Below are 27231 nucleotides of genomic sequence, written 5' to 3'. Positions count from 1 at the left end.
TCCGCAAACGCGCCCACATCTGCAGGAATTTCACACGCTTCGCCATATGGCTGTTTCCACTTCCAGAGTTCGCAGGGTGCATCGTTATGCGAGCCGGTTCACGTTTGTAGCTTCACTCTTCCTTTTCTGTCCTCTTTCCGCGGTTCCAAACAAAAAAAAATAAGAAGAAAACCCGAAAAGAATCGCGTCCGCCTGCGATGAGTTTGAGGCGAGAAAGAGGTAAACGAGGTGTGTCGCCTCGTCTCTCGTGGGAAACGCGGCCGAAAATAAGAGGGAAGCAAAAACACGGGGAAAAAGAGGGAAAAAAAGGGAGGCTACGGGACTCTCTGGAAACGCGCCGGTCCCGAAAAAACACGCCCTGCGTGGGATTTCGTACATGCCCGCGGAAACAGAGAAAGAAAAGAATGCTCGGAGGGCACGTTGCGACGTAATAGTGGAAACGGCGAACAGGCGGAACACAGCGTGTGCGCGCCGACGCTAGACCGACGGGACGACGAGCGGTCGCCCGTTCCCGCAAAACTGGTTTTTTCGGGAACAAAACGCCGTTTCGAAAACGCGCGCCGCGGGCGAGCCGCGTGGGAGAGGGCGGTGGCTCAGCGGGCACCGTGCGGAGCGCGGGCAGGCTAGTGAAAGGTGAGTGCGCGAAGGGAAAGAGAAAAAATAGGGATGGTCGGGAGAGGAGACGGGAGAAGGGGAGAGGTAAGTGGGGAAGAGCTGGCTAGAGGAAGAAGTCGTCGCTTCGTCGCCCCTTGATGATGCAGCCAGCCCAGGGCGCAAACCCATTGTTGTTTTGGTTGCGTCGTCGTCAAGGGAAGAGGGAGGAAAGAGGGGGGGGGGCTATTTTTTGCCAGACTTGTTTAGGCGACGGCGGCAACTTCTTTCGCCGCTTTCCCTTTTCCTCCCCTAAGGCCACTCCCTTCTCGCTAGCTCGAACACGCTGCGAGGTTTTTGCATAGTCGAGCTCCTCGTCTCCCCTCATTTCTGCAGGGACCTGAATAGAAAGGGTTTGTTCTTAGGGTGTGGTGCGCCTCAGTGTAGGATACATGGCTTAGCTGTCCGTCAAGACGCACTTGGGTCGCCGTCGGAGCCCCCACACTGTTCGCTGGATTTTTTTAAAGGCTTGGCCGCACACACGGGAGCGTGCGAAAGAAACGGGGTTTACGGTCACCATTCCGTCCTCCCCATTTTTTTTATCCTCCTGAATTCCCGCTGTTCCGTGCATTTTAGGTAGCGATGTTTTTTGACATACGCTGGCGAAGGTGTTTTTCTAGAAGAGAATGAATCTGGTTCCGTCGGTTTTGATGTAACAAGCTAGCTGCTTGCTTGTTAATCTTTGCTTTCCTTTCACCTTACCGTGTGCTTGAGACAGGTTTTGCATATGCCGAGGAATTTTAGGATAAAACGAGGAGAAAAGGGAGGGATGCTGCGCTGAACGTCGGGTGAGACTGTAAGGCGAGGAGCTGCCCGTTTGTGGACTCTGACCCGCGTTGGACACGGAGAGGGCGTGTGAACGGCGTCGGGGTTTTTTTCTTCCTCTTTCCCCCTCTACTGAACTTGTTTGTCTTTCCTCACCGTCTTGTACTATTGCTCTAAGCGCGGCTTTGAAGAAAAAAACTTGAGAAGGAGTATAGTCCGTCTCACGCTGATTCTGCCAGCTTGTAGGCCGGTGCTGACCTGTCCTTGTCTGCTTTGTTGGGTGTCTTTGTCCGCGAAGAGTTTGTTTTGGGGTGGGCTTGCGAAAATCTTGTCGTCCTGTCTCCCGCATTTGCAGTTTTTACGTAACATGGGAAAAGCGGCGGCATGGGAACAGACTCCACCTTTAGGGCGCGGGCGCTGTTTCACGGCAAGGAAAAAGGTTAGACGGTGAACGCACAGAAACGCTCCGTCTTTCTTTCTTTTGTTGCGTCCTTTCGCGGCAGTTTTGTTTCCGAAAGTTAGCGAAAGATTCGAAACCTGTTCTTGTCTGGATGTTTGTAGCTGCTGCCGGGACGTTTTCTGTGAGGCTCGAGTTCTGATATTTTGCACGACTTTCTCGACGTTGAACCTCAGGGCCGGGGCTTGAGCACGCGCTCATATGCACATAGAAAATGAGGGCTTATTCCGTGCACGATACGAAAGTCATGCATCAAGTTTATCATGTGTTGTAAGTGACAGGCACGCAGAGATTTGTAAGTAGGCGAAGAAGCTTAACGGCCGCGAATAATGTGTAATGTGTATCCTTGCCGCCACTGGCCCACATCTCGCGAGAACCCGAGTGACTTTTGTTTGAAGACTTGCTTTTTTTTTCTTTCTTAATATAAGGCTATAGCATTCTGGTTTTTTTTTTCTTCTTCTGTTATTCTGGATGCTTAATTAGTGACTTTTGCGGAAATCGAATGGCGAAGTAACTGTCACACTTCTGGTGGACACGTCCACCGCGCCGCAAGGGAAGGGAGGACGGTAGGAGTGGAAGAAGAAAGAGAGAAATAATTGTCGTAGTTGAGAGCTCCGCAGTAATTTCGACGGCCTGGGGATCTTTAACGTGCGCTGACATCGCACAGCACGCGGGCGCCTTTTGCTTTTCGACACTATGGAAACACGGCCGCCGTGGCTGGGTTCGAACCTGGAAACCCCGGTACAGCTGACCCCTGAACCTTTTTGCGGGAAGCGTCAGTGGGAGCAGCTATGCCGAACGTACACGAATCCAGTGAAAAATACAGACAGGTTAGGCTTCACGTGGACAGGCCATTTCTGAGCCGCGCATTTATTACGCATATATGAACGGAGCATCTGCAACCGGATGTAACATTCAGTGCCATGATCGATTGGCTTCAAAATTACATTGCAGCAAAGTTTGTCTAGCATTGTTTCGAGCTGATAAGGATGCTTTCAAGCCTTTGCTCTTGATTGTTTCTCGCGTTGTTTTTTATGGGAAGAAATGACCCGGATATAGATTGCACGAAATAAAAGTGGCAGCAAGAGGCGGCGTTTGGATGGTTCGTGTTGACCGCTGCTTAGAGTGTTAAATAAAAGGGGCGACGAGAGATGAACGGTGCGATTATCCTCATTAAATATGAGGATAATGAGGATGAAAGCTGTCAGAAAAACAAAGATTTTCTGGCAGCTTTCTTCTTAACACAACGCAATACTAAATTATGCACTAGCCAGCTTACTCATTCCATAAAAATAATAATAAAAAGTGGACGCGTTCGACAAGGGCGAACAACTCTGTGAGGTATATAAAAAAAGGGCTTCCGCGTCTTGTTCTCTCACCGTTGCACATTTCACTATCAGAACCCGTAACCTTCATGTTCGGCGTCACATTACTCGTCGAGTTTTCCGAGAACACAGCAATTTCGCTGACTGCATTCGATTGTGCGGACCTTATCGTCGGCGCAAGGGCGAGAAAATGGCAGCGCAACATTCGCGGCTAACCGACGAGCACATGTCGCGATATCTGTAAGTAGAAGTTCCGCGAAATAAGAAACACTCGAGTGTCTTATCTGAGTTGCTTTGCTTACAAAAGGAGCCTGTACTCAGGGGAGCGTCTATCCGGCTGTTCTGTTTCTTGGCACGGACGGAGGAACAGGCTCCTTTACGTCTTGGAGTGCTCTCATCGCGTATGCGCTTATGCCCTTCGTTTCAACGGTTCTAAACGCTCTCGCTAGTGTTTCTCACTCCTTTGATTCTTCTTTCTCGCCGTGACCCTTTCTCAAATTTCATACCCCCTTCTCATTCACGTAACGGCGCCGGTCACGACGGACGGTTTGAAGGTGTGACGCAGCCTTTTTCTTATTACGTCTCTGTTTTGTTGGTCGTCGCATTTTCCTGCAAGCTCTGGTCGTTCCGCTTTTCACTTCGTGTGAGTCCCCATACAATGATGCCGTTTCCAAAGCGGCCGCGATTTTTTGGGTGCGGAACTGGAGTTTTTCTCCGGCGCGCAGGTGACGGGAGGGAGGGGGTGAGAGCGGGATAAGGGAGGAGGGGAGATGGGGAAGAAGCTGGCACTATAGAGCAATGCTAGACGCATGCGCGATTCGCACTCACCGCTTGTATTTATGACGTTGCCTGTACAGACTTCAGACAGGTTCTTCCTGCCCTCTTGTGAGAAGCGGTGCCGCATTGTGGAGATTTCGTCGGTAGCCGCAGTTGAGCTTTCACGATATTCTTCGTTTATTTTTTTTTTCGCGTTCTTTTTTCTGTGTCTGTGTGTGCTGGGTGGGGAGGTGAGAGGCGTCGGTGGTGAGAAGACGTCGTGAATCAAAAGATGGGCACGGCGCGCCTCTTAGGTAGGAGTGAGCCGTATAAAGCTGCAAACATCATGAACGGACATTCGTACGTGACAAAGCAAAAACAGTTGCGCTCGGCGGTAAGCCAGTAGCTGTTCGAACAGAGATTGGGGCGTATGAAAGAAACCCGAGGCAGGTCTTGAGACTGTTACTGCGTGCAGGAATTTGAAATGTGGTCGCAATTTCTGAGAGGGGGGGGGGGGGGGGGGATGGTCGGACAAAAATATACACTGGCATGGTGACGTCCATAGGAAATAACTTCCCCGAAATGCGGAAAAACGTGAACAGCACAGACGCGGCTTCCGTATTTCGATGAAGGCGAAATGCGAGACCTCCGTGTGCTATGCGATGTCAGTGCACTTTAAAGAACCTCGGATGATCGAAATTAATCCGCAGCCCTCCACTACAGCGTTTCTCATGTGCAGCCTCGCCAAGTAAACACTCATTATCAGGTTCCTAATTTTGAGTTTATATTCGGTTCTCATTCCTTCTTTCCCTCTTCCATTACCTGTCGAAAGCTGCAGTTCCTCCGTTTAATTACCCAACAAAAATTATCTCTTCCCCTCTCTGGAAACAATAAATGCAGCGTCATTGTTTTTTTCCTCCAGACGCCACTAAGTATGTTTCCATTTTCTTATTTTTTTTCCTCATCTGTTAGTGACACTGGACAACTTTGTTAACCCTCAGTGCGAAGGCTTTCGTAATCGCGTGATGTATACGTGTTTCTGAAACACTTACAGGCTCAAAGACTGAAAGCTACGAACGCTATTCATAACAGCTGCAGTGTGTACATAAGTATATCTGGGCTTCGCATTATAGACATTTGATACATCTGTCGCCTTCCCTGCTGTGAGTGAGGAACGTTTACTCAACGCCAGCTCCGGAGAGTCTGCAATATACGCGCAGAAAAAAAAAAAGCGAAAACATTCACACCGTAAGTGAAGGCAGAGCAAAGGAGCAAGCAGGAAATAAGAAGGCGTTGCGGTGTGGTGCGGTGTCACGACGATGGGGCGCCATTAGCGTCGAACAACGACAACAATTAACCCTGCGTCTTGTTTGGAACGCCCCCTTGCGGACGGAGTAAAAAAAAAAGAGAGACGCGGGACAGCTTGACGATGCCCACGGAAACAAAGAGAAAAAAAAAAAACAGCCTGACTTGCATCGGCACACACAACGCTTGGACGCCTCAGGATTTAAAAAAACTACAGATTAAAACAAAAAAAATAGAAAGAAGGAAGCTTGGTGCCAGTGAAACAAGGCAGCGCAACTCTCGTTAAGCAACAAGAAAACAGACGCATTAAATGAATCGGAGGGCTTGTCTCCTAGGGTGCCATTTAGGCGAAGAGAAAGAGCTAAACGCTTGAGGCAGAAAAGGGAAGGCCATAATGTAAAGGCCCGATCTATAGAGGAAAGCGTCCCGAAAGAATAGAGGGGTAATTAAAGCCGTTGTCACGTTAAATGGATATTAATTGGTGGTTTGGACATGAGGATCGCCCGCATGCCGTCTATACGCTGCGTGTATCGGGAGTCTTCCCTTTTTCTTTTTTTCTCACTCCATTGTTCTTGTTTTCCCCTTTTTGTTCACGAGAGTGCTGCCGCGAAAGGAACAGATGCTTTTGCTTTGCCGCTAAAGGCCGTTAGCAGCACGATGCATGAATGCTGTGTGCTGCAGACTATTGCATGCTGCGAGGCGGTACAAACCGTATTGCCTTGCTTTTGAGGGCAGCTCTTTGCATTGTGAGGCGTTTTTTGAAGCAGGAGAAGGGGGGGGGGGGGGGTGGCACGTGACCGGTGAAGCAATAGTATAGTTGCAGCGTTCCCAAAGTTGCGTGTCCGCGCTAGTTTGTGCCACGTTTGCGACACCTCATTTTTTGTGGCCGCGTTTGCGTCGTGCTGTTTGCGTCACCCCTTCAGAAGAGGAGGAATATTTAGAAGAAAGAAGGGTGGAAGACGAGCTACTCTGCACTAAGGAGAAAGGGAACAGAACTGGGAATATCTGTAGAGAAGACCGAACATATTTAGCCCAATACCAAGTCCAGGGTTGACGGGGCTAAGAACAAATTCAGGTGGCACGATATCGATTGATTACCACATTCTAGTGACGAGGAGGTTACTGTCTTTGAAAACAGAGTCTTTATAAGCTTGAAGAGCCATGACAACATATCGATGACACAAGTCACATGTCACAGGTCGCATTTGTCACATTTGGATGTCATACATGCAACTGTGAGTACGTTAATGTTAAAAAAAAAAAAGTCCGGATCACTGAGGTCATTCTATCCCGCCATATCCCCATTCATGCCGCGGTTCACGGAGTCCACGAAGGTCTTAACATCTTCATCAAAGCCACCAGTTCGAATCGAGTGAAGGGAAACAAACATTCTTTTTTCAAGTACAATTATCTCAGCAACGAATTCGGCTGCCAGACAAAAGTCGGCTGAGCCATAACCACGTGGCCACAACTGATCAAACAGTCGATCAAACAGTCAAACGAGCAAAAATCGGGTTGAGTTACTCTCGGTGCTCTTTTGAGGATCCAGGAATGTTCTGACGGGCTTAGTCATAACTTTTTGGTATATGCGGAAAAGTGAGGGCAATGGAGCGAGCCACTTCGCCCTTGAAATAGGGTGGTTTCGAGACCGGAACTGGGACCGGCATTAAGTAAGAGTAGTTGGGGGGACTCCGTCAAGGGAATGGCAGTCCCAGTATCTACTGGCGTTAGTAGAGAGCCCAAAGAGCATACCTAGTTGATATCGAAGTACCGTATTTTCCGGTGTATAAGACGCACCCTTGTATAAGACGCACGCCCCATATATGCAGGCTGTCATTGAAAAAGTTATTATATAAGACGCACCCGTGTATAAGACGCATCCCAATTTACCCAGTTAGGCTAGTGGGGCTTAATTAAACATGCTTGTGCGACCATTGCAAAATGCACCTTACCTGTGAGAAGTTCTTAAGCACCGCTAAGTGATCGAAAAAGGCAACACTCACGCCATACCCGCCCACGTTTTAGCAAGAAAAGAAAAAAGAACGAAGGAACTCTCCTTATGTCCATAAGAACATTTTATATTAACTTAAAACCTTCGAAGTCTTGATCTTAAGTTGCGCTATCAAAAAGCACACCCATTTCTGGAGGCGACCCAGCTGAAACATTTTCTTCGCACTACGTACGTACTACGTACACGGAGCAAACAAAGTTGCAAAGGGTGACTGAAAGAAACGCCGGCTTTTCTTGACAATGGGGAGAAACGCGATTGTCACCATCTTTTGGCATTTCACATTACTTTTGCTTGGGGCCTGCGAAACGGTCGCGGGTTTATGATTCCGGAAGTCATCATCCCCACAGTTTAATAATAAAGTTGCTCTCGGTGGTCCCCGTATTGAAGTATGAACCGTGTTAAAACTGCGTTATTGGTAGTGATGTTTTTTCGGTGAAAAAAGCTTGAACATGGACCTGAGTTATTTCTGAACTCGCAAAAAAAAACAGAGAAAGTCGCATATAAGACGCACCCTTGTATAGGACGCACCAGCAAGATTTTTGAAAAAAAGCCGCGTCTTATATACCGGAAAATACGGTATTCATCTCTTAAACGAGGTCCCACCTCCAGATAAGGTGCAACAGATTTAGGTACGCATAGAATGGCACAAGGTGTGACGCACTAAACGCAAGCTTGTCATTTCTGAATTCAATTGTTTTGTTCTAATCAATTTCCAATTTCAGTTTCGAAACGATGTCTCAAAGGGGACAATGTGTCACCTCTGTCCTCTTCAGGCAAGCGTTCAGGGCCCGACTCACTCGCTCACTCACTATCTCTCTCTCACTCACTCACTCACTCACTCACTCACTCACTCACTCACTCACTCACTCACTCACTCACTCACTCACTCACTCACTCCCGTAGCACCCGGGACACTGCTAAGCTCTGATGGCGCGCGAACATTTGCCCTTCAGAGATCTCAAGCGCTGGCAAAGCTAAACGACCCACACCGAAATGTTCCACACACAAAGACGATGTTCTTTGTATATTTTACAGCTGCTGTGATCTAAGTTAAAACTTCTTATGCACAGCGCTAAGGTAAAACACTCTCAAGAATTTACCTCCCCTGTCCACCGACGAAACCTCCGTTCGGCACTCCCGATGCAGGGCATCTTAACCGCCGCTACTCGAGCTCCCTCAGAACGCAAGAACAAAGTTGAAGGACAGCTAAGAAACAGAACACGGAGATCTAACGAGAACAAAAGAAAGCAGCCTTGTGAGGATCCGAGAGAGAGAGAGAGAGAGAGAGAAAGAAGTACACAAGGAGACGACATAAAGCGGACCGAGCAGCAGTCTCGAGTCAGAGACAAACAAACCGAGACGCGCTGTGACTGCGTCCTCGTAGCTGTAGGTTCGGGTGGGAGGGGGGGGGATGCGAAAGCAGCGGGCGCATCAAACCAAGCGAGTAAAGGAGGGGGGTGGGGTGCCCGGCTCTCGGAAACCAGGGTCCTTGGCCGACGGCCGATGTCTCGGCATGGGAGAGGCGGCCGCCGCCGAATGCTTTGCGCCGCGCGCAGATGGTCTTGTTTACCCTGGGCGAGATGCACAAACAATAGCCATATGGGGCATGCGTTCGGAGACAGCGCTCTTGGGAGGGGGATGCTGGCGGTGGAGGAGGTAGATGATGTGGCCCGGAGCAACAGAAGGAGCGCAGGGACAGAGGGAGAGGGTGGCGTTGCCTTCTTGCGAGGAGGGGGAGGGAAGACGTCGGTCATCTCTCTTCTTGTTTGCCGTCTCTTCACCCGCGCCGCTTCTCTACTTGCCTCTTCTGTCTGCTGGCGGTGGTGTTTACAAAAGACCAAGAGGCCCCGCATACTAGGGAGGCAACGCGGACAGAGGATTCTGGACACCATTGCATGCGGCCGTCAGATTTGCTCTCGTCTCTTTTCTGTTTTTCTTTCTTTCTTCTTGCTTTTAATTTCTCTTCGTTGGTACGCTTAGTTTGTACGCTGGAATTTCCGCCGGAGATCGCGCGACATTCTCCCGATTTGTTTTTATTGCGGATTGAGCAGAGGCTGCAGTCCTTACGAATAATCTTTTCTCTTTCGGCACCTTGGGTTCGTCTTGCTTCCGACATGCATGTAGATAGTTTTCCGACGTCGCACGTACTGAAGGCGGGAAAGGGATGACTAGGTATCGAATCGAGCAGTTCCAGGTGGCCTTGTCGGTAAGCGCGGTTGAGCAACGATGCGACGCGTGGCGATTGGCCCGTACTTGCCGGGAAGCTTTGCGCACCCTATAACGAGACCCAAGGCTTCTTTAAAAACGCCTGCCTTCTTAGTTCTACGGTTCTCGCATGCGAATGACGTATCCCGAATGTTGCGAATCAGAGCTATAGACGAACCGCTGCAGATGAAATGAGTTTTTTGAATGTAGCACTGGTGTGCATACCTAAAAACTGTGGATAACAGCATACTTTTTACTTAATAACCCGATGCTACTAATTCACATCGTGTCATAAATACATTGTAACAAGCAACATAAAATTGGCATAAATGTATCCGTCGCGAACGATTCGCTACAAATAGCAGGAACTATTGTAATTTGAGATCACACTCCGTTATACTTTCACTTTGTGAAGAGAAACTTAGTCCGCTGCAGAAGAGTAGCTCACAAACCTCAAGTTACTGCATTGTAACTTTTTGCGTCACTCATAGGAGTGATATATATTGGCCGGGACGGTCGTATCATTTCGCATGTTGGAAGCGGCATTGCTCATAGGTTTTTTGCCGACAGTAAATGGCTTGTAGTGCAGTCACCGCAGTAGACGTACGGAAGCGGTGCGAGATTCGCGTAGCAAGTTACACATTGCCGAAGAACCATGTCGTGTTCGTGTCGTATGGTCATCACGCGGAGTTACGCTCGAGCAATTCATACACCGTATCCGCGTATTCGTATGAATGTGTACGATAAGTACTGTAGGATGCGTTCGGTTTGGAAGATGCATGTATGGGATATGTACAGCCTCCGTAAAATTAAAAGCTATCTAGACATTGAAAGCGGACATAGCAAAAGATTTTAGATGAAGCTGAATGAATACTGGTGCACTTCATTTTCACTCCGACGGCGCGAAAACCGTTGCATGGAAGCGTTAACGAACCCAGCCTGCATTTCTTCTGATGGTACCTGTTCATTTATTTCGCGCTGAAAATATTCAGTATATTCATCAAACTAGGGATGGTTGTGTCATGACTGCTGCAGAACATATGAAGAGCCAGTTCTGAGAAAAAAAGGTCCTGAAACATATAGAACGGTATAGAAGCATGTTTGCTACACCGAGAGGGAACTATATTCAGGACAAAACAACTAAGACAACGCCGAGTGTAAAGTTACCGAATTAAAACAAAACGATGGCGGTATCTCTTGATTCTCGAACTGTTTCTGATGCCTGACTCATAAGCATACGCAGCGTTCGGTAACGGCCAGCGGTCAATGACCTCGACAGATCCTGGAGCTAGAAACCTGAATAGCTAAACCTGATTTTAAAAAAAGTAGCCTCGCATGGTAACAATTCCACAGTCGAGAGAAAAAACGGTACCGGCAATACATCTGTAAAGATTCGGAACACATTAGGCTCGCACAAAGACTGCTGTCAGTAAGGAAGCCGATAAAAAATGCCCCGATCCCGTTTCCCCAAATGCAGAAAAACCGGACTAGAGAAGTCGCCCGGCGCAAGAATGAAAACTGGAATCCAGTGTGGCCAAAAACGCCTGAAAACCACCTGTTGTTTCTTCTTTTTTCTTTCCCTAAAATCCCACTCTGCTCTAAAAGCCACCCCTCAATATTCCTGTTTATTTTTTTTTTCCTCTTATTTTTTGGCTTTCAGTTATAGCTTCAAGATAGGGCATCTGCCAATCCGCAAAAAAAAAAAAAATAGAGAGAGGACGGCAAAAATCTGAACACACAAACGTTGCGGGCGGACATTTGGAGAACGTGTTGTAAAAGAAAGAAAAGAATATAGAGAAGCAAAAAGAAAGCATTCCGCGCGTAGACGGGCAGTCCGAACAAAATGCTCATTCGAAAAACCAAGGCAACTGGGGCTTTTCCCTCGCAAATAGCCCGAACGGTGCAAGTAAGCAGAAGCAATAAATAAACACGTGACGCCGCATCCCCCGGCGTCGCTTCCCTTCATTTTCTCTTCCCGGCACTGGTCCTCTCTTCCCGGATGCTTGAATGAAACGAGGGACAGGGCTGCTTGGGCGAGGAGGAAAGTGGTGGACCCGCGCAGTTAGAACGGCCACGCTGCTACTGGACTGGACGTACCCCGCTTTATGTCGTAAGCAGTTGTGCCAGGCTACCAGTAGGCATACTCCTGTAGTATTCTTTTAGTAGTCCTTTAGTACTTCTTTGGGACAGTTCATTTAGGCCTCCTGTCGGCAGTGTTCTTTAGGTCAACTCCTGAGGCACTTAGTTGTAAGCAGGTGTACCAGGCTGCCAGTAGACGTACTCCTGTAGTACTCTTTTAGTAGTCTTTTAGTACTTCTTTAGGACAGTACATTTATAGGCTATCCTGTCGGCAGTGTTCGTTAGGTCAATTTCTGGGGCACGTAGCAGTCGAAAGTACGTCCAGGTTGTGCGCTGCAAAACCGTTTGTTGCATGAGCCTATGCTTTATGTATGTACAGTCTTTCTCAAAAGTAAAGAGGCCAAGGAGTTTCTTGCCAGTCCGTGTAATGCGGCTCTTGTAGCATCCAGAGGGCTGAGGGCGAGAGTGCCGCTCACATTCAAAAGATTTGGTGAGCCACACAGTGACCCACAGAGCGTGGCGAAAGTGAAAACGCCAAGAAAGCAGGAAAAGTAGGCAGCTTTACTTTTGGAGATTACTGTACCTTTCGACACCTTGCCCACACTATCAAAGGTACTGAAAGAGACTACGTGCGGTTTAGTGGTGTCACATCAGTACCATGCAACGTACTGTGTACGCGTTCCCGATACCCTGCGAACCCCTTGAGATCCGCAGACAGAAGGGAACCAGTCGATCTATTATCTACCACAGTGAGCGACAGAGCTAGGCTGAGCACGGCCAACCGATGATTCATGTTTACGCAGGGCGAAAAGAAAACAGAGAGAAGACGCGTAGATGAATATTAACACTAGCGCTGCGATTAAAAAGTCGCGTTTGCATGAAGGCGACAGAACGAGAAAGAGCAGGGTTTGAGAAGGAAAGGCGTTACTCGTTCTCTGCTCTGTTCCTTGAAGTTTTGTGCACTTTCCCTCGAAAAGTGGACTGCAGTCGACTTCTGTCGCATTCATGTAAACGCGGCTAAAGCTGCACGTGAAAATAACCAACTTTAGTACAGATTTACAGTTAAGAAGAACAGAAAACTTACGTCTCTGCCTCTTGTCTCTGTTTACATTTGGCCCTGCGTAAACATAAATCACTACGAACTAGCCCAGTTTTCTGTTCTGAACCTATGATCACTGGGTCACTGGGAAATTCCTGCGCTACTATCAGCTCGGGCTCAGTTGTGAGCGATAAACCTCGAAGCTATAGGGCTGATTTTGTAGATGTCTGCTTCGCCAACCGCTCGATATCAAAAACTGACCTTCGTCATTAAACCGGGCAGTGTTATGACTACTTCTACGGAGACTATGCTGTTATCAAGACGAAAGCCTTTTATAATGACTCATACTGTCGTCCGTTAACAAAGCGTGTCACACGCGTTTAACTTGGGAACTAAAAAAGATGGAAGAAAACCAATGGTAGCTTCAGATAGAGGAGGAAAAAATGGACCTAGAAGCGGAGTTGGATGACTGTAGAATAGTTAGCTAATTAATTATAGGCGAAATTGTCGAAATTGCGTCGAAATAGCGCGGACGTCGTTATAGCCACGGGAACGGTGTGTCGTCACATCCACCGGAAGTCGTCACTGCATAGTGAAAATTGCTACAGAATGGTCGGAAAAGCGTCGCATTTGTGTCAAATTAGATGGGAAAATGTGTAATTAAGCGTAATTAACACTTAAGATCCCCGAAAGATATTTAATTTGGGTATCGATATAGCAACGGGAACGATGTGACGTCACATCCACCGGTAGTCGTCTCGTCATAGTGTCCTCGGCTTTCGCCTCTCAACACTTTAGTTGCCAAAGTGTCGTGGCAATTTTTTATTTATTTTATTATGATGCTACAAATCGCCCGTAGGCATGGTTGTAGGGGGGACGTCACGGAAAGGAAAAACGCGAACGGTGGTTCAAGTTCGGGAAATAGCAAAAATAAGCGACGTTTAAGTCCCGGCAACAGGCTCAACCGCATTATGGATGACATGAACAGTTCTCACCGGTATACTGCTTTCATCTTAGCGAACAAAAGAAGGAAAGGAATGTCGCTGGTAACTGGTGCAGCGAGTATTGTACACTGGGCACGTACCCAGCAATTCTAGACAGAAGCATATTTCAACGGGAAGCCGTTTATGAACGCATTTTTTTTTTTCATATACTGTAAGATTTCACTATAACAATCAATATATCCACAGATCACCCGACGGCAGTCTTGTATTTTTTTTTTCTATTAACGTATTTGCTGTTGTGAAAAGCGTGGCAGTTCTATGGCAGTTTTAACTGTACGATGCGATCGTTGGAAACACTTTAAAATGAAGATTTCACTACATATGAGAAGAATGGATATTCCATATTCCAATATTCAAAATTTTTGACCAAGAAAGCTGGACTTGAGAATGATTGAAGTGGGTACGTTATTTAATGACAAATATAGTTTAGTCGGGACTGTTGCATGCCAGGTGAGAGTAGCACGCTGTTTTCGATATAGCAGCCCTGGACTTAACGTGCGCGCCCTTATAAAAAACAATGAATCCTACAACGTTGCACAGCACGAGACGGCTGACATTTTGCGCTAAATGGTGATAGTCGTAGCCGATATTATCAAGGAAATCTCGATTTTTGCGAACATTCCCATGTGAATCAAAACAAGACCTCACAAGTTCGAAATTCGTGGCACTTGTGAAAACAGCGGTACCTCCATTCCGTTTGGCGCGCACCTCCCGACGCGTCTCGCGCACTGTTTGTGTTGACCAAGAAGACAAGACCCCGTCCGAAGTCGGGGACGGAATTGAGGGGTTCCCGTAGACGAGGCAGGAGTAGGGGGGGGGGGGGGGGGGGGGGGGTGCCCGACGGGTCAGTCGCGTCTGGGCGCGTTGAGAGCTCAGCGCGAGGTAGTTCTCTATCGAGAGAGCTCCTGCAGTGGAGGAAGGGTGGGGGGGAGGCGCACGGGTCTCGGCGTTTAGCAGGCTCGCATTCTCTGTGTTTTCTTTGCCACGACTCTCCTGTAGTGATGCTGCTGCTGCTGTTTGCATCGTACCCGTCGTAGTATAGCGGCGAGGCGCACGGCAACGCGGGAGAGACCGGAAAGGAGGTGGGAGACAGAGTTGCGGCAACGGTCGAGGAGAAAGGTGCAGACAGGCTAGTGGGCTGTTATCGGCCCTGCCGAAGTTTTCATTTCGACGAAGTGGTGCGCGGACTGTTTAGCGTGTGTTTAACGGCCGTTGACCTCGATCACGATTAGGTGCTTTCGTTTCTTCCTTTTTATTTTATTCCAGCAATAACTGGCAACCAGATATGGAAATAAGATGAAACTATCTTCTTGCAGAGAGCATTTTACTGAGGCGGGGCACTTAGCCTGGCTTCAATGGGAAATATTGGGTACGTGTGACAGAACGCAAGAAAACGGCTACTTAACTTTCTCTACTATCTTTCCTCATTTTTTTTAAAACACTAGTTGGCCTTATGACTTGCTGAATCGCATACAGTTTCTCTCTCACATACCTTGAAAGAACACAAACGTGACAGATGATCAATTTTGATATTATGAGCCAGTAACGCGCGTACATACAGGTGCATGGTAGTCGAAATACTGTGTTGTCTCCCTGAAACGCTGAAACGGCGCTGATACGGCTGATTTTAGCTTTAGGCGTGTGTGTTTAAAAGCAGCTTTTCTGTGCTCTTCAGTGGGTGATGATTTATTCACAATAGCGCAGTAAACCAGTTCAACAAGCGCACATGAATCTATATATAATACGATCATTACAATTCCAGCACATCAATTCCCGACATTTCTACGAAGTTTAAACTAATTTATATATTTCCTTTCAGAGCCTTTTCCAAACCCCGTCCAATCCGCTGCGCGTGAGCTCTTACGCAGATATACACGCGTAGTAATCGGTGTAGTCCGTCGCATATATTTTAGAAGAACAACGCAGAGACTAGGTGTTTTCCTAAACACGAACTCCCATCAACAGCCCCAGCTCCAAACTGTGGCCATCTCGTGTTTCGCGCTCACACTCAATTTGTAAAATCCACTTTGCGGCTACTCCAGTGATCAGCGAGTCCCACATCGCTAGGGCGAGATGCATTGCTTGCATGTCCGTCATCGCTGTCGATCTCGCTGCCTTGGGTGTGGTCCCTTGCCTCCTTTACACATTTACTTGTTCTTTTCGTTTTCTCTTTTGCGCCCCTGAACACGTCGGCCCTGCCCGAACGCGTTCGCGTGAGCTGGCGCCCTGTTTGTACCCACACTGACAGCGCGGTTTGATTTTATTACTGCTTATATGTGTGTGTGCGTGCGTGCGATGCAGGGCAACAAGGCTACGTGGCTACGTGCCATGGCGTCCTACACACACGCACAGCCCCCCCCCCCCCCCCCCCCTCCTACGCACGCGACGCAGGGGCTTGCACACCAAGCCTGTCGTTTCCCGGCGGCGACGACGCCACTTCTCCGTAGTCTCATCCTTGGTTCACTCTCTGTCCGCGCGGCGTCGCCAGTATCGCTAAGCCGGGTCGGGCCCTGTTTGGGATTCATTGCCTCGCGTCAGGTTATGACACCTGTCGAAAAGTCGTGCAACTTTAATAAGGTCGTGTGCGGCCAGGAAAACAATGGAGCCAACTAGGAGGGGGCATCTACGCGGTCCTTGTGTGTACACTGCGTTGTTATCGTTGCATTTTCGTTTACCTGCGGAAGCATCGTTGACGTGGAAGTGTTGACAGTGTACGGCGACGAACCAAAAAGCAAGACAAACGCAGTGGCAAGCTTTAGGAACGGGGCCCGGTGGGATTTGCCGTCGCAAGGTGGGGCAACTGATAACGCTAAAACACCGACAAACCGTCGCATACGTTGGGCTGGACAGGTAAATATGGAAGGGGCTTACTGCCTCTGGTGGGGCGTTTTTTATGATTACACGTGAGAGCCCCAGATTGTTTCTTTTTGTTTTTTGTTCGCGCTTCTCCTATACCTGTACCAGATTGGCGGTTTTTAGAGATCTTGTTTTATACGGCCCTTCTTTCTCAACTGGCTCTGACCGCACTTTTGGAGCTGGAATATTCCACGGGTTCTTTAAAGTTCGTTTTTTTTGCCAACAGTACTGTTTTTCAGCTTAAATTTTTACGTAATTTCAATAGAGAAGACGCATTGTTAGGTTGCAATTAGACCAAAAGATCACTCTACCACGATACAAGAAAACGGTGAGGGCAATTCCACATCTGTCGAATACAGATTACAATAGTTTCAGCCCATGAAAGTGTTTTTGCTTGTCTATTTTTTCGTAGCTGTCATTCTGTCTAAATTCCTCCACGTAAAAAAAAAATGTGAGAAAAGTTTAAAGAAAGCTGTAATTATATATACTTTTTTTTTGTCATGCATCACGAAAGGCCTGTTTTTTGTTGTTGTTGTTGGTTGATACACCATTAAAAAATAATAAGTCAGTGAACATCTAAGTTAGAAAGCAATCAAGGATTTAAATACGGAAGTGGCCGAGCAGCCGAGGGAGTTATGTAGTAACTCAGCCAGTGAGTCGTTAACGTTACCTCTTTACGGTGATAGTTATCACATCAAATCTGTGAGTTGCATTCTGAAACAGATAACTTCCCAGCGTTACATTGTTGCTTCCTCGAAGCTTTTTCCGTAAGGTACTTGCCACAACCACATCCGTCCCTCTCCCTATCTTCCCGCTTGCCGATAGAATCCAATAAGAAGCAGTACTGACCAATAGGGACCAGTACGGTCAAGCCGAGCCTTACTGAGGTCGGAGCACCGTGAGATGATTTACGCCTTGGTGTACTTCAACCAGAGCCGTGCTACGTTCAGCGCAATCAGCGCCACCCTGTTGAAAAGACCAAGCAGCCAGTGTGTATTGCGACCGTTCTCACGCGGTAAGTCGAGATTGGTTCGCGGCAGCGTCGGAGCTGCCGGCGAGGTTGTCTCGGAGGCGATGAGTCACCGCGCCAGTGAGCTCACACCGGCGCCTTCCCCGTTCGGGATAGCAGGGTCGTAAGCTTTAATAGTGGGCGTCTCCGTTTCCCGCCTTTACCGTGTTTCGTCAAGTGGCTCCTGCGATGGCGGTGGCGCGGGACGCGTTAGGGCCATTCTCGAAGCCATTCCTTTAAGCGACGACAACGGTATCCTTTTCTTCCCCCCCCCCCCCAACTTCTTTCCCCGCCTCCTCTTTTTCCCCCTTTTCGGGACGTCCTTCGTTACTCGTCTCCAGCGCCTTGTTGGGTGATGGTTCTTGCATTTTGGTTTTCTGCCGACACGTGGGGAGGGGGGTTGCTTCCAAGACGAGCTCTTCAAAAGCGAGTCTTGACGCGGAAGCTGTAATTGTTTTTCTGGCTATGCATACCGCTTTGTGAGCTTTCTTTTTTTTTTCTAATAAATACCCGACTAGCTTGGGGCTTCTTCTTTCCATGGCGTCAGCGCGTGGGAGCATCACTGCACCTTTGTCTTGGTATCGGCAGAGTTCGAGCTGACTTTGCACCATGAAATGCAGTATCTGGTTTGGTTTGGTTTATGGGGTTTAACGTCCCAAAGCAACTCAGGCTATGAGAGACGCCGTAGTGGAGGGCTCCGGAAATTTCGACCACCTGGGGTTCTTTAATGTGCACTGACATCGCACAGTACACGGGCCTCTAGAATTTATCCTCCAAAGAAATTCAACCGCCACCGGCTGGGATCGAACCCGCGTCTTTCGGGACAGTAGCCGAGCACCATAACCACAGAGCCACCGCGGCGGCTTATGCAGCATCTTAAGTCGCTGCGGGAATGGATATATCTTTCTCTCTCTCTCTGGTACAACGGTATAAAGGGGAAGTAGGGGTTCCTATGCGTGTACTGTATCTTCCAAGTGGCAATAGCGAAGAGAGGGACGAGTCTCAGTGCAGCCAGCCGTCGCATATACTCTGTACCGACATTTCCTCCCCTGACTGTTTCAGTGTCTTAGTCCGTACTGTTGGATGACTTGGTATGAGATTTATTTTTTCACGAAACGCAGCTAGAAAAAAAAAACGGCACACGGAGGAGAATAGCCGAGAGGGACGCACATGTCGACGCACTAACAATTGGTAGTTTATTTCTTTTTACGCAGAATAAGCAACCGTACAACAAAAATCAAATTTCGGGCCACATGAGTGTTGAGTGTACAACGTATTAACTGCGCATCAGAGTTCGAAATGACCCGCGTTATGACCCTTGAGCAGTGCTGAATTTCATTTAACAAGAGAGACACTCGAGGCCTTGGGAAAAAAAAGCGCGCTGATTGCTGTGTCAGTGATCACTTAGTGTCATTATCGGAAAAGGAGCTGGCATATTTTGAGTTCAGTACGTAAACGAAAAAAAATGACTGTATCGAGACGATCTTATTTGTGTGTGTGTGTGTGTGTGTGTGTGTGTGTGTGTGTGTGTGTGTGTGTGTGTGTGTGTGTGTGTGTGTGTGTGTGTGTGTGTGTGTGTGTGTGTGTGTGTGTGTGTGTGTGTGTGTGTGTGTGTGTCTGTGTCTGTGTCTGTGTGCGTGTGCGTGCGTGCGTGCGTGCGCGCGACGGTACAGATTTTACAGATGTGTATCGTTTGACTGCAGTTAATTATTATAGGCAACAAAAAATAGACTCTCAGTTGTAGGTGCGTTAACGTGTGCGTCTCGTGCTTTTTTCTCTCTCTGACGTTTCTTAATGACATGAAAAGTAAAAAAAAATGCACAATTTCGAACCTGAACGCAGTTCGCAAGCCTTTGTTTCTATTTCGTTTCAGTGGTCCGTCGCAGCACCTTATACACAGAGCAGTACAAAGGCGGCCCGCATTGACCCCAGTCTCTGAGCTTAGTCGTTCGTAGGTCGCTTACAGTTCGTAGAACTTGTAAGCGGAGTTACAGCAACGTCAGGGCAGTAGGTGATGACATCAGTTTACCTTAACGTTGTGCTGTTGTTCTCAATTATCTCTGCAGCTTCCTAAGACACACCTCCGTAGCAGCTGGGGTGAAAACTTGCCGCCTATACTTCCTAATGTTCTCTACGTCGAGAGAAGTCTTCGGGTCCTCGAGAAGTTTTGGGGGTTACTCATACATTTGTAGCAATGAAGACTTACTTTGTCACCATCTGCTCACGCGCCCGATGAAATATGCGCTTGCGCGCTCTGAATCCAGCTTGTTGGATCCACACATGCGCAAATACAGGTAGACAACACAGCTTGCTGCTACAAGCCCCGAAAAATATGGAGAATCGATTTTAGTTTGCACGACTGCCGCCGTGCGCCGAATGGCGCTCATCATTCAAAATTAGCGCGGGAATTTTGAACGTTTCATACAACCCTTAGCGCTCATAGGCAGACTACAGGCTATTTGTCGCTATCAGCATGCATTGCAGCAGCGTCTCTGCGCACTCTGTATTTTTTCTCTCAGTTGAAAGTGAAAATATCCCGATTGAGCTAAGCGATCTTCGCCACCGCTGGCCATAAGATGGCGCAAGTTGCTGATGTCTAGGAAAGCTGTGCTTGGGCTTGATTTAACGCGCAAATCGTGTCGACGTTAAGCAATACAGAGCTAGGAAACGCTATCCGAGAGCTACACCGCCACACGAGTTTGTTTCGGCTTTCGTTTCCAGTGAAATACTCCTCTACTTATATGCCAAATATAATTCCAGGCGAGGCCGGGTTTGCAAGGAGCCCTGATATACTGCTTCGTTAAAAAAAAAATATAAAGACGATGTTACCCGCAAAACGGCGCGCTGTGCGCAACTCTTCCAACACTGCGGCTCGCACAGGAAGCAGCACCCTGGGCAGCTGCTGCAGTGCCTCAGAGAGAAAGGGAGAGATTGGGGGGAGGGGGAAGAGCCGACTTCCGGTGTCTATAAAGAAGAGGTTCGTTTCCGTCACGTGCGTTCATTGCAGAACGCGCGGTTACTGTTCGTTTTGTGCCTTCCGGCGGCCCTTTGACGCCGCCCGGCTTCCCGCACCACACGCAGACAGCGTTCACGAGAAAGCAAAACGGCCCTGCTATCGCCCCCCCCCCCCTTACTTCTACCCATCGCACGCGACTATACTCCTCCTCGTAAGAGGCACAGTAAGACAACGAAGCGAAAGGGGGAGAGAGGGGGAGAGAGAGAGAGAGAGAAGGGGTGAGGGAGAGCACTGCAGAAGGGTGCTGCAGAAACGGAGAAGCGACGCTCTTCATTTCGGAGAAACCGCGTTTAGCGGGGAAACAATTTCGACCGGTCTCGGATTGGGCGGAGTCGCAGCTCTTTTGTTTCGAACGCCCGCAGTCTTTGTTCTTTTCCCTCTCTTTTTCGTTTCTTTTTTACTTTTTTCTCGTCGCGTATTTTGCGCCTCTTCCCCTTTCCCTTTTCGGCTTTTCATCTCCCGTTTCTCTCGACTTTCGCATTTGCGCACACTCTTTCCCGTTTCTTCCCTCTTTCCCTACTGTCGTTGGATCCCGATGCGTATTGCACGTATATATACCAGCCCGCATCGGGTGGCTCAACCGCTAGACTCTGGTATACACACGGCTGCCTTGTCTTCCCGCATTTTTCTTTTCTTTCTGTCTTCAAATCTTTCCCCTTATTTCCCTACTTTCATCCCTCAAACCCCACGCGTGTGTGGCGTAAGCACTGTGATGTTGTTTTTCTTATTTCTCCCTAGACCCTTCGCTACGTCTCTCCTTATCCTTATTCCCCTTTTTTGCTCTTCACGCTTCCCGAGTTCTGTCACTCCATCCACACGCAGTTCCTAAGTCGCGGCAATCTCCCGTTTTTCCCTATTCTTCCCCGCATTCGGTTCTTCCCTCTTTTCCTCGGCGAAGCTCAGCTGACAGGTCGACCTGTTATCCCTTTACCCCGGCGCTGCGATTCTTCCCTCCCACGCACGGAGCAGCCCGAGGCTATGGCGCCTCACTGGAATCGCATTCTGGTTTCGGAGTGGGCCGTGCGCTCTCAATATTTCTCGCTTACATAGAGGCACCGGTACTATAACGAATCGCATTTTTCTGTCGTTCTTATTTATCCTCCTTTTGGGAATATGATACGCCGGTTTAAAGATCACTGTGGTGCGGGTGCCATGGATATGTAGTAAAGGCAAAAAAGGTTAAAGAGTCTAATCTTGTGAACGAAATCTTACAGAAATTTTGTGGAATTTTGCGCACGTGTTCACCGTGCAATATGTTATATTATAACATGTGCTTTGTCGAGTTCAGTTAATTCAACTCGATTCAGTTCAACCAGCTTATTCTCAGGTCGACTCAGTTCATGCTAGTCTAATTGGAATCAGATAATCAATTGAACTCAATTCAGTTTATCTGGAGCCGGGCATGAAAACGGATGCCAAGATCAAACTGCGCGGATAGAGCGGATGACCTTGCATCCTTCTAGGGCATGCCTACCACGAAATGCCGCGAAAAAATGGTAGGAAAGCGGCAGAACCCGTACAAAACGGGTCACTGGCTATGCCGCAATGTTCAGTGTGCTATCAGAGGTGTCACATAACGTGAAAGTCACTATACCTCTGGTTATTGGGGCTACTCACTCTAAAGCGGCTGTCCTGAAGCCACCTTAGCTTGGTCAGGGAGCCAGGGGTGAAAGCTCAGTGGCGTTAATGTCAACAGAAGCCACGTGTACTTTAGCATTTTCGTGCCGAGCGAACTTTCGCGAAGTGCGCTTATTTAATTAAATACTACATAGGCGACAAGTTTGGATATGGACAACTCTAGGCATACTCCGGTTTACAAATTCACAACTGGTCGACTATTATTTACTGTTTAGGATACGATACCACGGCGGCGCTCTTCGGCGAAATGGTCTCCCAGCGATTCTCCAAAACGAAGAATTAAAAGGTGTAAAAAACAAATCGTCCACATAAGTGCGTATGCTTAACCTTTTCCGCAGAACCCACCACCTATCCCCGTCGTTCCTTGTGGGCGTCTTCGTCCTTTTTCCTCCCATACGCTCAGCTACAAGTGCTAGAAGTGATTCGACAAGCTCGTCGAGTCGTACTATACGAGCTGTGATACATACACCTCTCGGCCCGACACGGCACAGCGGCCCGTATTCTTTCCGCGTCGCTTTCTTCCCTGCTTTGTTTTCTTGTCCCGTTTTCCTTCTTTCATCTTTGAATTTTTATCGCTTCGCTTTCCGCATATTTACGACTTTCGCAGCCTCCATATCTCTCTTCCCTTTCAATATTTCCAGGTTCCGATCACTTTGAGTTTCTTATCCTTCTTTTACGCCGCGTTTTTTTTCTCTCTTTTTTTTGTTGTTTTTAATGCTGATATAGGCGGCCGGAACGGTCTGCATCGTGCGCCGCGTGCCCGCGAATAAATCAGCATTAAAGAACGATGAAAATTTAATGCCGCTACAGAACGGCGTGCTTACATCGCTAGACCTCCTCAATCGCTCGCCCGCGATGCATGCGTGTGTTCGTTATTGAAAAACTGCTCGGTCGTCGGGCGGGAGGTCGTATTCGGGGGAGTGTGTGTGTGTGTGTGGGGGGGGGGGGGGGTGCGTTTGTGGAGGCGAGCGGCAGCTTGCCCGTTTTGTAGCGCGAACGATACACATGCATAACGCGGAAAGCTCCCCTGCAGATCGGTGCAAGCCATCGAAAGGTCGGGGGGAAGAGGGTAGAGGTCTATTCGGAAGAAGAAACAGCAGCGATCGCGCGAGCTTTATTTTTTATTTGTGCGCGTTCGCGGGGGCGGTATTGAGACGCCGCGGGGTGGCGGTAGTCACGAATGGAGGAAGGAAAAAAAATGCGATTTTCCGTTTTGATTTGATTCGGTTTCGCGTTACTTTCTCACGTTCGTTTTGGTGCGCCACCGTTCTGTGTTCCCTCCCCGCAATTTTATTTTTTTTTCTATTTGATTTGTTTCATCCTTTTCCGTCTGTACTCCGGGTTGCTGTTTCTTCGAGCAATACACAGCGTGCAGCTTTTAGGCGGGAAACGGGTTCAGAACATTGCGGGCTACATAGTGCTCTGAGAAGCAGCAACCCGACGCGACGCGCGGTCTGCTCGAACGTCTGCCGGTCTAGTATTTGACCATTCCCTGCGGAGCAGTTAAACATGAAAAGAATTAGTAAAAAAAAAAAACAATTGCCGTCAATTTTCGTTTCCCCTCAGATTCGCATGCTTATATTCAAGAGTCAAAGTTTCGACTACGATAAATGCCCTAAGGCAACCGATACCGATGAATATGCGCTACCGTCCTATACGGAGATTTCTCCGCCTGCCGAACTTATTTCACAGCCGGGTTCAAACCGGAACGCTTCCGTGTGTTATTGCTCAAGTGTGCTGCCTCAACATTGGCGGGTGGCCGTTTGGAGAATACACACTTCAGTGAAAATATATTAAAATCTCTCTCTATCTCTCTCAGTGCAAACACGATTCACATTAATTGCTGACCATATCATCTGCTTTGTTGGAGAATATCAGTGAGACCCCAGGTCTCAACAACACGCTATAGGCACCCAACGAAAGAATACTAATGTAGTGTCACTTCGCCTGCAAATGTGGTATCATTCAGCACTGATGCCACATCTTTGGCGACGGCATCGATTTGGTTCCCCAATGGACACATTGAGTAAGGCTCTGCCGTGTGTGATAACTGAAATATGACACACTTTGAGTACTGGTAAAAAAGTGGGAACCAATTCCCACGCGGCCACATGTCATATGAGTGAGGTAAAGCTGTAAAGGCCTCTCCTATGTCTCTCCAATTAACCCTGTCCTTTGCCCGTTGCGGCCACCCTATTCCCGCAAACTTCTTAATCTCATCCGCCCACCTAGCTTTCTGCCGCTCACTGCTACGTTTGACTTCTCTAGGAATCCACTCCGCATTGAATGCCCTGCCCAAGCCCATTTCTTCCTCTTGATTTCCACTAGGATGTCCATTAACTCGAGTTTGTTGCCTGAGCTACAGTGCAATAGAATATTCTAGAGCACTGTACCTGAGCTACTCTGCTCTTTTCCTGTCCCTTAACAATACACGTACCATTTTCCTGTCTATAGCTTGTTGTGTTGTCCTCAATTTACGTTAAACCCTTTTCGTTGACCGCCACGTTTCTGGCCCGCAGGTGAGTACCGGTAGGATACAGCTGTTCCATAGTATTCTCTAAAGGGATTTTGGCAAACGGCCGTTCATGATCTGAGAGTATCCGCCAAATGCGTTCCGGCAAATTCTTTTTCTTCTAGCTATTCCACTCTATATAGCCACCGCGGTGGCTCAGTGGTTATCGCGCTCAGCTGCTGACCCGAAAGACGTGGGTTCGATCCCGGCCGTGGCGGTCAAATTTCGATGGAGGCGAAATTCTAAAGTGCGATGTCAGTGCACGTTAAAGAACCCCAGGTGCTCGAAATTTCCGGAGCTTTTCACTACTGCGTCCCTGAGAGCCTGGGTTGTTTTCATAAACCATAGCTATTCCACTCTTATTATCCGAACATGCGGTCACTTCCTACCCTAAGTAGGCAGATTTCCTTGCCATTTCTAACGTCTTCCTAGAGTGATAAACATTGCTATGGTTTTCTGCATATTAATTCCTCGGAAGTATGTACAACACACACACACGCACACACACGCATATACGCATACACAAAAACACATACACACGCACGCACTCACGCACGCACGCACTCACACACGCACGCACGCACACGCTCACTACAGAAACACACGCACGCACAAACGCACGCGCACGCGCAGGCACGCACACACACTCACAGACACCGCATCGCACCGCACCCAACGCCCTACCCGGTGCACATCGGCGGCCAGGTTTTTTAAGCACTGAGGAACCAAACAGCTCCGATTGTTTCAGCCTACAGCCGCCCATAGAAGTTTCTGGAGCGCAAAACGCGAGAAAAAAAAATCCCTTCGTTGCTTGCAAGCGCAGCCTGATAGTCAGGTTTGATGTGTTCAGGTTACGCAGGGAAAAGCAGTGCCACCGCTTCAGGTCCTAGTCTGCATAGTTATAATTGCAAGCTGTTGTCCCGTAAATTCCCGTGGTTATCCCGCCCCCCTCCCGTCATCTTGACAAATTACTGCTCCCACTCCCTGCAGCCGCTCATGGACGACGTGATCACGGATGCCGCAATCACCTGAGCGCGCTTCGAATGCTTCTAGTTTACCCAGTCCTCCGAATTCTGAGTACGCCCGCTCCGGACAAAAATTGATGGTTAGAATTTCGTGGACACAAATATATCCAGAAATATGCCAGTAGCGCCGTTAAGCCTGCCTTAAAATCGGCTCTTTTCCTAAATCGCACCTTAGCGGCTGTTTGGCGCTCAACGTGTGGAAGGGAAACGCAATGAGGAACTCTCGGTGCGATGTTTTCAGTTGCGTTAACAGTCGCTCGGATTTATAAAAAAGAACGAAAAAACAAATCCTGGAGTCTTCTGATGTTGTCATGCATAGTCAGTGAGTGCTCTGTGTGTGAGGTTTGGTTTAGGAAGAGAGCCGGTCATCTGTTTCTCGCATCGCATGTCCCGCTAAGTTTCATTTTTTCCCTCTTGATTTTTAATAGGGCATCACAGTCTCTAGTTTGTTTTCTAATCCACGTTGCGCACTCTCTATCAAGGTTACCCCTATCATTTTCCTCACCAGAACATGCTATGTTGCCCCAAATTTAATTCCAAGCTTTTCGTTAGCCTCCACGTTTCAGGCCCATATCCGTTTAGGTTAGTTAGCACTGCCTCGTCAAGCCATGAACCGTATAGATGCGCTTGTTTGCTCACGCGTATACGAGGCGCGCAGTGTATTCTGTAGCGCATATGCATCAAGGTGTTGTCGCGCTACAATATATAGCGGGCCGGCTACCTGCATCCTGCTGTGCAAAGCAGAACCGCGCATTATTTTACGAATACGAATGACGATTCCACGTGCGCACACATATCTATATAGACGCAGCTGCTCAAATCGGTCTGTCGCCCGTCTGGACTCCGTCTGACGTGCGGGCATACACTGCTTTGTTTCCTCTGCCTCCATTGTTCTAGACGCTGTCGTAATCATTCTCGCTCTCTTGTGTATACGGAGGGAGGGATGCGGCTTCATCGGTTCGTCGTCATGGCTGTCAGTTGAAATTCGATTTCTAGATACGATGGTAGTCGCTGTTTGTCAGACCCGATTTCGTGTTTTGTTCAAGCTGATATTTCGGTCAGTGAGGCAGGAACCGTGGACTTAGCGCGGTGTTTGTTAGACCGAATGCATCGTTCAACCGGGGAAAAAATTCGCTGTGGCTTAGCTTGGTTGAGCCCGGTAATTGCGAAAGCAATACCTACGCCATGGTTCAGCTGGTAGTGTAGCTGGTGGTTAGACTTGTGGTGACGCATCGGTTATAAAATCCAATCCAATCCAGTCTAATATAATATAATATAATATAATATAATATAATATAATATAATATAATATAATATAATATAATATAATATAATATAATATAATATAATATAATATAATATAATATAATATAATATAATATAATATAATATAATCCAATCTATGGTCGCCCAGCTCTTCGGCGTGACGTCACACAGAGGTCATGCGAAAAGTCAATGGTGGCACCGCCGCGTCACGGCAAAGGCTTGAAAGTGCAAGTAGTATTGCTTTCGCAATAAAAAAAAAACATCTGAATTTGCTCGTGTGGTTTGATGGTATTTCGTTAAATCGAATATTTC

At 48.1% G+C, this 27231-nt stretch overlaps 1 protein-coding gene across 4 annotated transcripts in view; it reads left to right on the top strand.

Annotated features, from left to right (window-relative positions):
* The window catches only part of LOC149327865 (uncharacterized), a 465648-nt gene that overhangs the window by 78198 nt on the left and 360219 nt on the right, over positions 1 to 27231 (top strand). The gene's annotated exons all lie outside the window — the stretch shown is intronic.

The sequence above is a fragment of the Amblyomma mixtum genome, chromosome 10 (assembly GCF_055824585.1).
Source record: "Amblyomma mixtum isolate Tamu chromosome 10, ASM5582458v1, whole genome shotgun sequence".
Taxonomy (NCBI): Eukaryota; Metazoa; Arthropoda; class Arachnida; order Ixodida; family Ixodidae; genus Amblyomma; species Amblyomma mixtum.
Note: the sequence above shows the minus strand (reverse complement) of the source record. Positions and strands in the feature narration are given on the sequence as shown.